This window comes from Ammospiza nelsoni, chromosome 9, assembly GCF_027579445.1.
Source record: "Ammospiza nelsoni isolate bAmmNel1 chromosome 9, bAmmNel1.pri, whole genome shotgun sequence".
NCBI classification, from domain to species: Eukaryota; Metazoa; Chordata; class Aves; order Passeriformes; family Passerellidae; genus Ammospiza; species Ammospiza nelsoni.
In genome coordinates this window covers 33,466,758-33,483,522 of record NC_080641.1, presented here as the reverse complement: position 1 = coordinate 33,483,522, position 16,765 = coordinate 33,466,758, and the positions used below count along the sequence as shown (strand labels likewise).

The following is a 16,765-nucleotide window of genomic DNA, read 5'->3' as shown; positions in this document are numbered from 1 at the left end:
GCCCACCTGTTTCTGCCAGCCTCGCTGCCCTGGCACTCGGAAAATCCCGGGGCTGGCTCCGCAGGCTGGGGCGGGCCACTGCCCGGACGCGATGTTTAAGGGGGAAAAAGTTCTTTTGAGTTAAAAAATAGCCTTGGCTGTGATTTTCCATGCTGAGAAAACAGAGAAGAAAATGCTGCTAAGCATCTAACTTTACAAGACGGGAACAGACAAAATTTTAAGTGGATTTTCACACTCTGGAAAAGTAGTAAAAAACGACACTGTTTTAAGATAAACCTTCTCCCCAGTTTATTAATTATATACGTATATATTTTAAAAACCCCAAACCACACACAGAGATACAGCTTATATTGGGAACAGTGTCTGTCCAGCTTTTGGCTGCGTATTTGAATGCAGGAAAACCCTTCCCCGTGGAATAGTTTCCCTCCCAAGGAATGCTCAGAGTCCTGAGGAAGCCGCAGGAAGCACCTTTGGTAGCACAGACAGGGCAGGCAGGAGGCTCCCGTGAGCCACAGGCAGGGAACGACAGGGACTATTTCTACATAAACAAGCCCAGGATCAGCTGAAGTTGTTGTTCACTGGCAAATGAAAATAAAGAGACAATTCAGAATCAAAGGTGAGTCAAACAAAAAATATGTCCAATAAGAGGAGGCAGCCCAGACAATCAGTCAGATGCCAAAACATGTGACAGACCCAGAGGCAACTCCAAAACAACCAAACCAACTGCCTGTGAAGTCTGCCAAGGAGCCAGATGCTCCTGCTTAAAAATATCTTCCGCTGCCTTGGCATCTGCATTTTCTGCCTGCCGTCAAAAGAGGAGGGAGGGGAAAATGGGAGAGCGGAGCGGGAGTAGGGGTGGGGGGCAGCAACTAATAATATTTTTGCCATTTTCATTCTAAGTACTTCTGATTATTCATTTGCAGTTTGTCATCATGTCTCTGGAGAGCAAAACAAAACCCCAGCCTGGCACAGGCTGGGAAGGGAGAAACAGGCAAAGCCCTTTATGCAGAAAGGAAAAAATGAGGGGAAAGATCCAGTAATTCCACACTGCTGCGGGTAGCATGTCCCTGTTAAGGTGATAAAAAGCTAAAACTGCTGGAGTTGGTAGTTTACCACCTGAGAAAGCATCAGTGTGCCCAGAACCCAGACAGAGCTGGGGACAGGGTGCTGCAGCCTGCACACACCCAGGGTGTCCCCGAGGTGCCCCGTGCTGTGTGGTGGGGATGAATGGGGAGTAAATGTCCTAAATCAAGGTATTGCTGCTGTTAACCAGAGCAGCGGGTTTTGGGTCACAGAGGCTGCAGATGCTCAACAGAGGCTAAAAACACTTAATATTAACTTAGTGAATGAAGATACAAATTTTTGTTACCACAGTAGTTGAATAAAACTGTTAAATAAAATACATGAATTTTAAAAGTAGATTCTTCAATAGGCAAAAGTAAAAAAAAAAAGCACAGCCAAAAAGAGAGAATTTGTGCAATTTCACTTACTGGAGGAACTGTAATGCAGAAAGTATTACCACATTTCACCTGTGTTGAAGGGCTTTCCCTCTTGTATGTAAAAGTTTTCAAAGGTGAATACACCTCTTTGGAAATTCAATCTTTGGTTGTGTTTCTTGATTCCTTGAGTGGGAATCAGGAATCCTGCATGTGGTCTGTCCCTGTGTCACAGAACTGATTGAAGCAAGAAATTTCTGTACTTTGGGGAGCCAGATGTGTCCCTCACTGCTCCATCCCAAGCAGACCTGTTGGAGCAGCGGGTACTGAACGAGGCCAGGAATACAACACTCTATTGGAGAGTGGATTTACCTGAAAAGAGTGTTTGTTTTTGTGAGATAGAAATCAGAACATTATCTTTCTTCTGGGCTGCCTGGGTTGGGTTCTGAGTCAGAGGGTTTGGGTCACTGGTGCTTTGGGGACTGTCTTGTATCGACACAGTTCAAAGCCAAAAACCTGGTACTAAATGAGCGCCGTATCAGAGACCATCGCTGCCTTTTAGAAAGCAAACAGCGCTGGGGGTCAGGCCGAGCACAACCAGGATATAATTGCACCCCATAAAAGTCTCAGGAAGAACAGAGGGATTCCTTTGTGGCGTTTGACTCTCTCTCCCACTCGGATGCGTGGCGGTGTTTGTTTCAGGGCAAAGTTTCGCGCCGGCTGGTCGCCGGCAGAGAGGGCGAGCTCTGGGCTCGCAGCTTCTCTCGCAGTCCCTCGAGCAATCTGGCAGCCATGGGGCTGCCACCACCTTTTCTGCGCTGAAAGGTTCAGCTCCAAAAATCTGTGCTACACCTTGTAGCCCAAATTTTGCATACAGAACCCGTTTGCAGGGAAATGCAATCGCAGTAAATAAATAAGTAGCGGGAGCCAAAGCAGCAGCGTGGTGAATCGGCGGAAGAATTTCAAAGAAATGGAAAGAACTTGCGGTGACAAACGTTTCATGCGAGTCTGGTACTGAGATTGTAAGAATTTTGCATGTCTACATCAACTGACTGATAGCAAAGGAGTTTCTAGTCCCCCTCATGGCACACACAAATGTCTGTTAAAGACATAAATATTTAAAAACAACAGCTAGACTAAGAGGGTTAGCTTTCATTTCATCTAATTTGGCAAGCATTAGCTACACCCACCAGAAATCATTTTATTTTGTGTAATTTAATAGCAGATCTATTGTAGCATCGCAGTTTCTGACATGCCGAAACAAATCAATGTGGCCTTTTTTTAAAGCTGAGAATTAATACAGGGCTGTATTTCATATGTTAGATGGAAATCAATAAAGATGAAAATCTTTTTGTGTTATTCACTTATTTTCATCCTCTGCTGCAAAGTTTATTTGCCTTCCTGCATGCAATACAGAGACTTTGATCCTTGTTCAAATATCTCTTATTTTTCACATCCCTCATGTTTGATCTGGTTCTCAGGTGAGAATTATTGGCAGAACTTGTTAGAATTACACCTGCCAATGGCAGCAACATGAAATTATATAAACTGTACTGTGCATGCCCTTTAGAGTCTTACACAGCAAAATAATATTCCCACAGAAATCAATCTGAGATTTTAATTTATTAAACCCTCTGTCTCTTCCCCCCCACCTTAAAGGGATAGATGGAGATATGGAGGAAGAAGCAAGATAACATCAAATAAAGCAGGTTTTGAATAGTCACGGATGACCTTCACAATATGCGTTTTGCAATTTTGGGTGGATTAGAGGAAACTAATGATGGCTTTGAAATGAGCTTTTGGATAAAGCCTGGGAAACTCTAATCATTACAAATCCACTACTTAAGAGAACAATTCCATGTAGCACACTGCAGATTTAAAGCATACATGTCTTATTTTCTTTCCTCCTCTCAACAAGCTTATTTTGCTTTCACTTATTCCAGTCTTCTTATAGGAGCCCAGAGACTGTTTTCATTTTCTGCCATGCCTTTAAATTTAAGGGAGCCTTTTTTTTTTTTTTTTTTTTTTTTTTTTTTTGCCTGGTGTTGTCCTTACAGTGCCTTTTGCTTTTAGTTTAGGACTCATAGAGTTAACAGACTGGGAGAGAGAGAGAGAGGAAAAAAACCCAACCACTTGCATTAAGCCTGAAGCCTGTCACCTTTTCTTGGCAATTACACTGCTAATGGCTGGGTCCCAAGCAAAGTGGCAAAGAATATCTCTTCTCACGTTCCCAGCTCACAGTGCATTCCCAAATACCAGATGGTGTTTTTGGAATCCGTTTCACTATGTTTGATATGACAATACTTTTGTATAATGTTAAATTATATATAACTATTTCAAATAGCCGATACCAGAACAAGGCTAGAAAAGGAATATTAGATGCAAGGAGGAAAGAGAGAAACTGAAGACTGAGGGTTTTCATCTCCTGTCGTATCTCGTGTCTCTCAGATTTTTGTGTAATTTGAACAAAAGAGGAAATAAAAGTGGTCCAACAGACGAGCTCTCACAGTGGTACTATACAGAAATGGTGTTGCTTCCTTCCCAGAATTTGGTGTACATCTTAGGCTGCCTGCCAGCTCTACAGGAGGCAAGTGCAAGATCATAAATAGTGCAGGGAAAGCAGGAAAAAAGAAAAGGGGGAAAAAACTCAGTCACTAGTAAAAAAAAGTCCCACCATTTTCCTTACAGATTTTTCCTTGAAATCTCAGAAAAAACAAGTGCCAGAAAGTTCAGGAGAGGTAAACTGGTACATCTCCATTAACCTCAGGGGAGCTGTGCCAGCTGACAGGGGCACTTGGCTCAAGATATTTAAGCTGAAATAACTTGTATCTATAGAGCAAGTCATCTATACATCCTGCTGAAGGTGAATCCAATCTTGCTTGCCCAGATTAGCGATTCCAGTTTTATATTAACACTGATAGACTTACAGGAGTTGGAAAATACCCATTGGAATCAGGCCTGCAGATTTAGTTGCAAAGAAATTCATCATGCCTAGACAGAAGTAGCTCAGTCATTCCTCAGGAGACAACCAAGACCTCAACTTTAAGGGGGACAAACATTTTCCTTTTGTTGACTACACTGCAAACATTTTCTTAAGAACAGGAAGGAAATGCACTACTGAGGCAAAAAGTATTCAGGATATGCAGTGTCCCATCAGTCTGACAGTGATGCCACTTCCATTATCAGAATCCCCTCCTGTAAATACTTTTAGTTAGTTTTATGATTTCTAAACTGAAATTTTTTATTCTAATGTACCCAGGAACTTTGTTTTTTTCCATACGCGTTTCTGCTCAAGGCACATTTTAACAACCAGCAAGCTTTCAGGATAAATGCTTACCAACAAAAGCACTTCCCAAGTCTAACTGCAACATGAATATTGAAACTATAAGGACAAAACTTCACAAGTAATTTGCCTAGTTGAATCAGTTTTGTTTCTGCATATGCCAGAAACCTGTCCAAGTGAAGGTTTCATTCATATGGCTACACACAAGCAACTCACCACATGAGTACTTACTTTTTACACAACAAAATACTGATTTTTCCCTCTTGATTACTCGCACTGCCAGCATACAGTAAAGATTATCAAGCCCTCAAAGGATCATACAGATCCAGTGACTACTACATAATTAACAATAACTTGTAGTAATGCAATTTAAGAGTCTTTTTAATGGGCATAGATGGCAGAATGTATAGCCCATCTTTCTTTGTCATCCTAGAAAAGGGGCCCCATGTGGAGCTGCTGGTTGCTGAGTGATGCTTTGTAGTCTGTACCAGACAGTTGCACAGTACCAGCTGCATTGGCAGGTAGCCGAAGTGCAAAGAGATAGCTGCCAAGCTATGCTATACAAAGGCAGCAGTGCCAGAGAGAAAGGGACCTTTGCATGAAGTCACCTTTGACCCTGAAGCCAGCATGGATCCCATATTCATCAATTCCAGACAATTGCATCTTTCATTCCACCACAAACTATGATTAGAAAGGGCCCGTTTGTGATAGTGATTGTTAGTTTACAGTTCCCAGAGATTGGATTATTTAATCTTTAGTTCTGTTGGCAGCAATATTTTCCCTAACCTTTTGTAGTGGTGTGCCAGTGATAATCTAACATATGTATATAGGGAGATATACACACACATACAGAGGCACCTCCCTTCCCCATCAAAACTGGGTGAAGAGAGAGAGATGCACAGAAAAACGAAAGCACGCAAAATTCACTGTGTTTGGCAATCACTGTGCTAATGTACATTTTGAGAATTCAGCCTGGAAAGTGCAGAGCACTGTGAGTGCAGCAGCATCTCAACTTCTGCCCACAGACCTGACTTTCCTGCAGTTTTTTTCTGCTCTATGGGAATGCTTTTGCTTTAGAATATTCAGATTATCAAAGGCATTATTTTTTGCATTCAACTTGCAAAATTAATTGCAGTATAATTTTAAAAAATTTTTCTATAAGTATTGATCCTTGCAGCACATGCAAAAATAAGTAGTTAAAGATTTTAAATGGACTAGTGAGAAAATCACCAATGACAAACAAACCTCAGGGGAGTGGGGGGAGACAGAGCATGGAATAAAAGCAGCAGGGAAATGTCTAGGCCTGGTTCCTGCCTCTGCTCTCCCGTGTGTCCAGCTTTGATAATGTGAGTCTTATTGAAATCTGTAGCAGAGCTCACAAGGTGTGTGTGCCTGTCAGCACTTGAATCTCAGTAAATGGGTCGTCAGCAGTGAACTGCCCCCCTATCCTGCCCAAACATCACCCAGCATTTCCTCAAGCAGTAAAACAAGTCACACAATCAACAAGTAGGCAAAGAACATAAAGTACCTGAGAATATAACTCTGAACAACAACTTTCCACATTGTTTAGCAGAAAAAAGGGTAAAAATGCCACCAGAGCGAAGTGAAGAACTAACGTTTGCAATTGGAAATAGAGAGAAAAGGGAAGGGAAAAAAAAAGTGAGTCTATAAAACTTTCATGAAAATATTTTTTGATCTCCTTTGGTCTGATCTCAGAGGTGTTGGCCAAAGGGGAAAAAAATCCCTCTACCTGAAGGCTGGCCGTATTGTGCTGCACCTGACTTCTGGCTCACATGCGAGACCGTCTGTTCTTTATTTTCACTCTGTATGAAGCTAATGGAATTTGCAGTTGATTAACCTCAAATCTGGAGTAATGATCCAGCCTGGGACTGCAGCTGGCAATGCTGGGGCTATTTGTACTTCTTAACTGAGTAAGACAGCAACAAGTGTAGTGGCACAAAGGTAAAGATTCCGGGTAGATGGGTGAGTGTCAGGGGTGCCATAAAATGAGATGGGAACGTGACCTGAGAGTGCAGATCCTGTCCCCTCTCCCCACAAAGAGGTTGGAAGATCAACTCTTAGAAAAATTAATCACAAGATAATACAATATGAAGTATATGGCTACAATTATTCAATTATATTCTACAGAGGATGCTCAGACCGCAAGATTTACCCTTCTTGCATAAGGAATCCATGCATTAGAAAAAGGTCATCTGTTAACGAACAGTTTCTTTAGAAAAATTAGGAGCAGAGGGTCCTAAAAGTTCTCTACAACTTCTGTTTGCGTGAAAGAAAGCAATGTCTTTGTTATATTGGCACCTGAAAATAAAATTCAGAGGCTTACACAGTATTGTGTCTATTTATTTGTGCTAATTAATGTTTCTGTCTGAAATATGAAAAATCACAGCCGAATCACTGCAGATAAACACCACCAGAAGCGAATTCAAGCATTTTTTTTACTTAGTAAATGAATTTCTGTTTTCTCCTTCACAATTGTTCAAAGCTTCAATGAACAGTTACACAAACGAGCACCAAACCTCAGAACTAATTTAGTTTAGCAAGTGCTTCACACTTCTTCGTTTACTGAACAATGTTACTTTCAAATCACGACAACATTCTTCCTTCCTCGCCTCATGACTAATACAGTGTTATTCAAGCCACTCCTCTTCAGACACTTCAGATCTTTACAAATCATTTCCCCAGCTTTACCACCTGATTTCTAATTAAAATTAAACGGAGAGAGTTCCTTCCACTGATGCAAATCCTGCAACCCCAGGCCAGTAACAGGCATTACACATTTTTTCTATCCACGGCATCATTTGGAAGAGGAACTTCTACAAAGAGGTAGGTAAAGCGAGCTGAGATGAGCTGTGCTTGGTCCAGAGCTCTTACACTGCTCATTGGATAAATGTCTTAATGTGATGTAGTGAAAATAATTTTTCACTCCGAGGAAGATCATTCTTCTCATCCTATACAAGTCTTGTCAAATTAATGACTACTAGTGGACTTTCCTAACACTGCATTAGTGTCTGTATTTTATTTATATATCGTGCATGTAAATATACATGTGCACACGCACACACACACGCACTGTGTGTACTATATGTCAACAACTAATCAAAAATTGTTTGCCCACAAGCATATGTGAAAAATTCATCTAAATAATTGTACATTTAATTTTTAATGAAATCCCAGTAATCCACCCAATTTACCAAACTCCTACTTAATATGAAACAGTGGCATGCACGGAGATGTCTGAGTCTTACACAGTGTGAGCATTCGTACCACTTCAGGCATCCTCAGTCAAGATTTATTAAAATATTATCTTGATTTGGAGATCACTGCTTTTACTTGTGTGCAGAGTGAAGAAGCATATGCTATATGAGTAACCCATAGTGTTTGGCTTAAAGGCAAAATAAAAGTCAGCAATAAATAAACAGTAAAAAACAGACTGCTGGGAGATGGAAAGACTCACAGTCTTTCCTGTCTTTAGTTCCCTAATTCTGCAAACCCTTATATTCACAAATAACTTTTATTTTAAAAAAGGCAAATACTTAAATTACAGCATCTTCAGATATTTTTAAAACCTATTAATTACCATCTAACACCCTTTCTGAGGTGAGTTTCTTTATTCTATTCCATACAAGGGAATGACGAGACATAAAGGAATTAAAGTGATAGTTTTGGCAGACCTGTACAGAAACCAAGGGAAACACATTGCACATCTGCTTGTGAGAACACGCATTTAAAGCAGGCACCTGCATTTTTCAGGTGCAAACACCTTCAGCATACAAACAATTCCACACCAAGCTCATGCACACCTGTCCCAGAGTGTGCACCCAGAAAACTTGTTAGAACAAAGGAATCTGCAGCCATGAGCATGTGTATGGGAGCACAGGTGTTTGGGTATTTCAATCCAGAGTACATGAACAGATGTTTGCATCATATTGAAATTTTCACTATACTCAAAACTCTGCAGCTCTGCTGTTCCACCCCTATCAGTCTGTATTTCTCATATTCCAGAAGGCCTTGTCTCACACCGCTTTTCAGGGTACAACTTCCATGTGTTTTGGCTCTAGCCCCTTATCCTGTTGCAAGGGAAAACAAAAGTCCCCAGCCCATCTATCTTTCTGTTCTTAGGCAGAAAATAACTCACTTTTTTGACTAGCTAAAACATTTTTTTCATTAGGGCTTTGTGCTCTTCCCTGTCCCTCTGCATTTCACTATTGCAAAGATCTGGGCGTTTATGAAGTATCAGTTCCATGATCAAGGAGTAGATGCAAAAACTGGGGCAAGTAAGAGAAAGGTGGATTGCACCACTCAGAGATGAGGACAGCTGGTTCCAGGAGGGAGATTAAGGTGCTGTGAAATCACACTTTGTCAAGTGGGAGACATCAGGATGCAGGGCTGTGGGATATGACCAGTGGAGCATCAGGCTTTTCTGAATCCCTGTGCTGCAAGGGCACACTGTCAGCCTGGTCTTCATGTTTTTCCCCCCCTTGTTTTCCTTTTCTCAGTTACACATAGTTTACAGCAAAGTTCCCTGAAATCTGGAACAGAGCAGATGCAATCAGAAGTGCTCGCACTGCTGGTCATGAGGACATCTCATGGAGCTGCCACAGAGCCTCTGTTGCTGTCCTGTGGCTCTTTGGCTTCCTGCTGTGGAGTTGTCTCAGTGCAGAATAGTTTGGGCAAATGAGGAACTGCTCTGCAATTCAAACCCTGCATCTGCATCCAAAGAGAGGAAAATAAACCACAAAGTTGTCTGTGCAATTGTCCACTTACTGGACCTGAGCAGTTGGTAGCCCACATGTTACTGAATGGGATTTTAAGTAATGGAAAAGAAACAACTTCAAGGAATGATTGGAGTAGCAAAAAAACCCCATCCTGTGGTTCACTTTCTCTGCTCAGGTGTGATCTCTTCCTAATGCAGGGGAACATCCTCAGATCACAGCCTGCCCTCCCTTGAGTCTCCTTTACAGAGCTGGTATTGAGCACCCACTCTTGGGTCCATCCTCTTCCTTCTATTCTTTACACTTTCAGCTCTTGACACAAATTTATGTTAGAAATTACCAAAGGTCACTGCTTGCCAAGAGCAAGGCCCTCACCAAAGGTTTCCCACCACTATAAGCCTCTGTCCTCTTCCTACATGCCCTCATGCTTCCCTGGAAGGTATTTCTCCCATTTGTCTGTGGAATACTTAGAAAACTTCATTAAGAACAAAATGAATGGGTGCCCATAGAAAAATAACAAGTTTCAACAACTCTACATGTCTCCATAATGAAAAAGTTGCATCCTAAAATCAGGTGAGACAGTTATAATTTTTAAAAGAAGTTACTATTTTCTTTAAAATTGTTTGAGCATTATTCATTGATTTTTGGAAAAGAGGGAAGCCCTTGTGTTTATCAAGTAGTGCCTTATGCTAATTTCATTCCATGCACATAGCAGATAGAGAGCTGATTTCCTTCAGAAACCAAGGTAAAAGGAGAGGAAGCAACAAGTCCTAATTTGTCTAAACTATAAGTCCTCATTAGCAGCAGATCATGAGTAAAGTTGAATTTTACTTGTGTTTGCTTATAATCCTTGAAAACTTGTCCCCCATTTGTGCTCTTGTAAAACCCTGGTGATTCACCTTTCAGTCACTGCCCTAAATAATCCATTTAACCCATTCTTCTTAACCTACCCTCTTTCAAATAAAATCACAAAAGAAAATTTCTAGTAAAAAACCCTGGCAAAGAGAAGTGCACATGCAAGTTGTCTCTATTTGTTCCTGAAAGTAAATACAAATATTGACTGAATGATCAAATGAGGCAGATTTTTTTCTTTTCTTACTGAACACAAAAGGTTAACTTGGGTCACTTTGGAATACTCTTTATATTCTGTTGACATAAACCAATAAGACATGCAGAATCAGGTTCAGACTAATTGAATTCCGGATTTAAAAAAAAAATTATGGAAAAACTCCCCTTTAATTTACTCACAGACACTCAGTTATGGAAATACCCTGTCAGTGACCATGTACACCCTGTGCCTTTTGAGTTGGTCGTGTTTAAAGCAGAAAGGCCTATTTGAGAGCACTGTTTGTGCTCTTAATTTCCACACTGCTCCTATTGACAACCTCAATCCGTGTGTGCGACTCCAATTGGGTTGTGAAATTAATATGGCTGTTTGCGTACATCAAGGGCAACCTGCACTCCTTTGGAAGCAAGGGCATTGCAATTATGGGTAGTAAGAGCCTACAAGCTTATAGTGCCATCTGTACTATCCAACACTTCCACCCATCCCTACTTGTATTGCTAACTTTGTGTTTCACAGCCTCTGAAAAAAAAAAACAAACCACCAAAGAACAACAGATACGCTTATACAGGCAAAATATTTTGAATCTCACTCCACTAGTCAACACATCTATTTAATCTGTTCTAATGATTTTTATCTTACTGAGAATTACTCTTCATTAATCTCCTCTATGGAAAATAGATCCAGAGATCTCCATTGCAGTGAATGTAAGGACTGAAACCTTTGTGTAAAAGAGCTACCGCAGGTTTGTGCAGCACCTGATCCTCACTGAGACTGGCTTCTCCTGCTCCAAGATCAGTTGAATTTCTTGGGAGTATCGCAGGACCTCTACTGTTTGTGGGTGAATAGAGTATGAGTGTATTTCATGTGCAAAGTGTGTGTTTGAACACATACAAAGAAATCAAACACCCAAAATGAGCTCTGTAATTATTACCTGCAGCACTTGCGAAAGAGGTTCCTAGTCACACTCATGGAAATAACAAAGATATTATCAGTCCAAACCATGCTGTTATGTACCAGAATATTTGTCTTCAAATGTCAATGAAGAAACAACTCTATTCACCCTAAAATAATATTTAAATATTAATCAGTGTGAGTGACCACATCTAAGGGAGAGGGATGCTTCAAGCAGCACAGTGAGATTCTTTTCACTCTTTGATTAAAGCATGGGAACCTTTTAATAAACCAAAAATGTTACCTTTTTTCTCTCATATGAAGTTTAGGAAAGCAAATATCTATTTCCTTTTTTGTAAAAAGTTTTGGATTGTTTGTACGGAAACTACAGGGACCTTTGCGGCAAAAAGTTTCAGAATATTCTTTTATTTTCATCTCCATTTCCACTTTACTCCAAATATAGTGAGGGACTTGCCAAAAGTATAAAGGCCAGACTGCTAGAAGCCATTGCAAGCATCCCAGTATGTTTAAAGATCCAGCGCTGGTGTTTAAACTGGAGTACGTGATCAGGTTCAAATCAAGATACTAGATCTTTCAGGTAGTGTCTATTTTCTCAGGTTTTAAACACAGTTTTGATACCTTCCAATCTCAGTTCAGTGTGTAAAATTAAATTATGGTGAGTGGTAGGAGACACCTCTCAGGTACAGCTCAGACTGAGCTTGGAAGTTCTCCTGTTCATCCTTCACCACGGAGACCCTCCAGATCGTGCTGTTACTGGCTTTCCCAACTATCACAACGATTTCATAACCAGGGGCATGATGAGCTCTGGAAATCAGACATGGGGATCACTAGCAGGAATGAGCTGGCCCTTAAGGGGACAAAGCTGTGCCCTTGCTCCTGGTGACACAGATACCCACACAACGTCCTCTCCTGGCCAACGCCGAGCGAGGACCTCGCGTCTCCAGCTCCTGGCTCAGTGGGCAGCACTGGGAGCCCAGACAAAGTTATTTTTGATAAACAGGCTTTTCTCTCCAGCCTTTCCTCAGACTGTCCCACAGCTACACCACTGTGTCACAACAGATGTGGAAGTTTCTGAGGGGAAGAGGGTTGAACAAGGGTTAACATGGCGCATTCTCCTCTTACTAAAATGATGTCATTTCCCTCCCCCTCCCCGAAAGTATCTATTGCTTTGTTGTTTACATACTGAATTTAAAATCTATATTATAGACCTGCGTGACTTAGAATTGAATGAATTCTCATACCTGAAGACATTTGTACAAATTTAATTTCAACTCCCAGTGCTTCACTGTTATTAAAAAGTATTTGATTTTACCTGCAAATTGCCCATTTTCCCCATTTTCTATACTTTCTCCACAAAAATAAAGACTAAGAAAAAGGAAGTACTGATACACTGTAGAAATTGTCCCAATGAGTTTATAATCCAGTGTGAGTTACACAGTACTGATAAGTAAAGGAAGTTCAACCAGACAGTTTAATCCTCCAATTTCCTGTCTTCTAATCAGCCACTGACTCCTCTGGCTTTAAATTAGAAACATTCATGGCAATATTCAGGACAGGTGAAGGAAAAAAGAGTAGCAAACAACTGAGACAAATACTTGTAAGCAAGAGGAGGCCACACATAGAAAATGAATACAATGTAAAGTATGTATAATGATGCACTGGAGTGTTTAAGCTATACAGAGAATTTAGCAACTCTGATAGAGAAGGAATAATTTTATTAAAAATATTTATACAGCAGCTGAGCAGCATATGAACATACAAGAGTTACTGTATAAAACAAAGGAAATCCATGCTGCAGTGTTACACCATTCACACTTTGTTATTTTTATAGGGGCAGGAGCAGGATAATTATTGCTACATGTATGCCTTTTGATATACCATAAATCATAAGTAAGAAGCACAAATCAGCAAAGCCACGGACGGTTCAACAGCATGTGGGGATTACCATGATAAACTTGGACTGAAAGTGCCTATAGATATGCTCAGTGATTTAAACAAAAAATACTTTTTTGAGTATTTTGGCGCTGCTAATTAACTTTCCATATGATGAAACTGAATATTTATTAGATGTGCCATCATTGTTATTTTCATTTGCAATGATATTTATAGTGAGGATTCTATTAATTCTTAATTGATGGAAACACTAGCAACATTTTGACATTTTCATATTTTTTATTAAATTGCATTAATTACCTGAGTAATTCCAGCTATTCCTCTGAATAAACAGAGGTGTGGAAGAAAAGTAGTCACCAAAAGCTTCAGTAAAAAAATGTTAAGAACCTTTAAAGTAACTAAATTACCATTTTAAGTCTAGACTGACTATTTTTAATAAATTCTGGTTTCACTCATGGCTTCAACAGAATATAAAGACATTCACACTGAACTGAGGATTGAGAGCGGGATAGTAAAATTAGAAAATAATTATTTCAGAAATGACAGGAAGATCTGCTTTAACTGTCGCATTCAATAACAGCAGTTTGCTCATACATGGAGTCATTTGAAATGGCTTCTTATTTATTAATGAGGCTTTTTTTTTCCCTTCAGATGTTTCACAAAGAGCGCAGTTTGGGGGTTTGAAACTGTTTGGATGGGGAAAACTCAAATTATGGGTCCAGGCTGGAACTCAGTTGCTCAGGTGAGCAAACCTGGAGTCGCTCCACTCCTCCCAAGGCAGTCACTTCAGGCCGGTGGCAGCGCAAACCTTGAGCAGAATTTGGCCCAATTTGGGGTCTTTAGTTTTGTTTTGCCATGGAGGATTTTCCCTCCACTATATACCTTTGCTGCACATCTATTTCAATAACCCCATGCAAAGGAATTTTGCAGACAATCCCTTATTAAACATATTATGGTCACATCATACTGGCTTGCTAGAGCAAATAATTAAAAAAAAATAATCAGCTTGAAATAAATGTTTATAAAAGTAGCACAGCTGCACATATTTGTTACAAATGCAAGACAGAGTACTGAAACTTTTCTATGACTAACCCTTTAGTGTCTCTATGACAGCAGCAAATTTCAATTGAAAGTGCCAATGAAAACAAAATAATGATCATTTTCCCAACAAATTCACCTCGTTTCTTCAGGCTCTTGCATCGGTTAAATTATTTGCTATTTTATATGTATTTTCAAAATAAATATAGCTCCTTCTTACACAAATTTACAGCATTTGGGGGAAATTTTATGCTAAAATGTCACATTACAATATTGACAGAATAATAACTGTTTCTGCATTTACTTGATTAAAGCATAAAAAAGTAGATTAGGTGTAAGAGTGCCTTAAAACAGTGGAGACAAATGCAGTTATTCCAGAAATATACAAATCCTGCAGCTTCTACTGAAAGAGTTTGAAACATTTACAACTGTCTATAAGAAAGAGAAATAACAGTTTTTCTTTTACTTTGACCTCTTGCTATTTTGGCAAGTAAGATAAAATATATTAGCCATTCCATCAGATGGCTGGGGAGAAAAACTAGCTGTGATGAGGAAAAATGAATTAAAGGAGCATTAATAAAGATTATCTATGAAAGAAAATAAGGTCAAAATTAGAACTCTGCATTTTAAAGCCACCTTTCAAAATTGCAAGCTGCTTTGCCCAATGCTAAAATCCATTCATTTTACTAATCATGCAATCAACCAATCTCCATTATCTCCAGAGCTGGCTATAAACATGCTATAGACTGGGGTGAAAGAGGGAGAGTGTGAGGTTGAGAGACAGAGAGAGGGAAAGAAAGAAAGCAAGAAAGAAAGAGAGAGAGATTACTACACCCAGCCTTTTATAAAGCCGTTTCTTTCATTATAACAGGTCTTTTCATCCCAGTGACACAGAACCTTTAAATTTGGGCATAATGCTCCAGTACAGTACAGAGCTATAGCTTCAAATGGATTTAGAACCTGCTCCAGAAAAAAACCAAACTCCCTCGCCTGACACACAAATTGTTTACGATTCATTAAAAAGCAAAATTGCATATCCCAGTGCTGGCAGCTGAGTCCATATGGGTGCAAGGGGTATTCACTCATCTCTTTGTATGCTGGCAGTACCAAACCGAAGTTTAGCACAGTGCAGCTGAGATTTTGTGCAGCCAGACGATGCATGAGGTAATTTTCAAAGCTTTATTTGTCTTTAAAACATTAAAATCTGCTCTCTAGCTTACTTTTGATGAAAAGAATGTGGCAAATGGGATGAGGTTTGGGGGGGAGGTAAAGAAAATCTATTTTTGTTGTGTGTTTTAGATTCATTATGTATGAAAAACTGCTTATTACTCCATCAATAATTGAAACTTTGTACGAAAATTATTTGCAATTAACACATCTATTGTAAAGATCTTGAATTATTCACTTCAGCTAAAAATAACATCTCTTATCTACCACAACTTCTACAAAAAAAGGCTATTTAAGTGAATTTTTTTTTTCTGCTAGAAAATAAATGGTGTGACGTTCAAGTTTAAGGAGAACTTTCTGCAATGTTTAATCTAAACAACAGCATGTGTGGTTATAAAACTGTTTATTTTCAGGCAAGTGCATTACTAAATGTTTCCAGGATTTTTACATATTATATTCACAGCACTAAAACATCTGTGAAGTAGATGTGACTGAAATGAAACTTCCTTGGACACTTTCTCTAGAGTGCTAATAACTGCCTAGTAACATTTGAGGATACTTATTAAATAATAAACACGGACGTACCTCATCATAAAAGCAGCCGATAGACAATAAAAGAGGAGTGGTAATAAAATATACAAATGGCTTGGAATAAGGCAAAATCTCAGCATGATATAAATCTTGTGGCTAAAACAGGTACTTGAAAAACTTTGTTTTGAAAACGATATATAAAAATCAATAGCCTTATTTACAGGGGTTTAACAAGCTAAAAAAAAGTCACATGAATAATCAACAGTTTATGTGCATGCAAATACCCCTTCCCCCTCCAACTTCTCCTGGCAGAAAGTCTAATTGGAAAATCAGTACTATAAGTAAAGTGGTTAGGCTTCCCTATTCCGATTAACCAAACACTGCATGTTACATTACGCTGGCAACCGCTGGCAAACCTCTAATAGACGCTTAAAAAATTAAGAGTTTAGACAAAAAAAAAAAAAAAAACAAAACGGAAAACCCCGAGCCCAAACACCTTTAAACACAAGCCACATGATATACACAATGGCTACCACCAAGCTGCAGAATAAAAACCTTCCGGATCTCACTTTTAAAAGTCTTTCAAGTCCTCTGAGGTCTTAAACTTTCCAAATGATACCAAAATTGGTCCGGGGCGGCGAGGGGGAGGGAAAGCCCCCGACTTGTTTCAGCGTATCATACAATGAAAGTGATCATGCCTTGTTTT

At 39.6% G+C, this 16,765-nt stretch overlaps 1 long non-coding RNA gene across 1 annotated transcript in view; it reads right to left on the bottom strand.

Annotated features, from left to right (window-relative positions):
• Positions 1–476: 476 nt before the first annotated feature.
• The window catches only part of LOC132077102 (uncharacterized), a 50,987-nt gene continuing 34,698 nt past the window's right edge, over positions 477–16,765 (bottom strand). The window contains exon 3 of the long non-coding RNA XR_009418996.1: positions 477–578. This is a non-coding gene — a long non-coding RNA (uncharacterized LOC132077102). The remainder of the gene's footprint in view (positions 579–16,765) is intronic.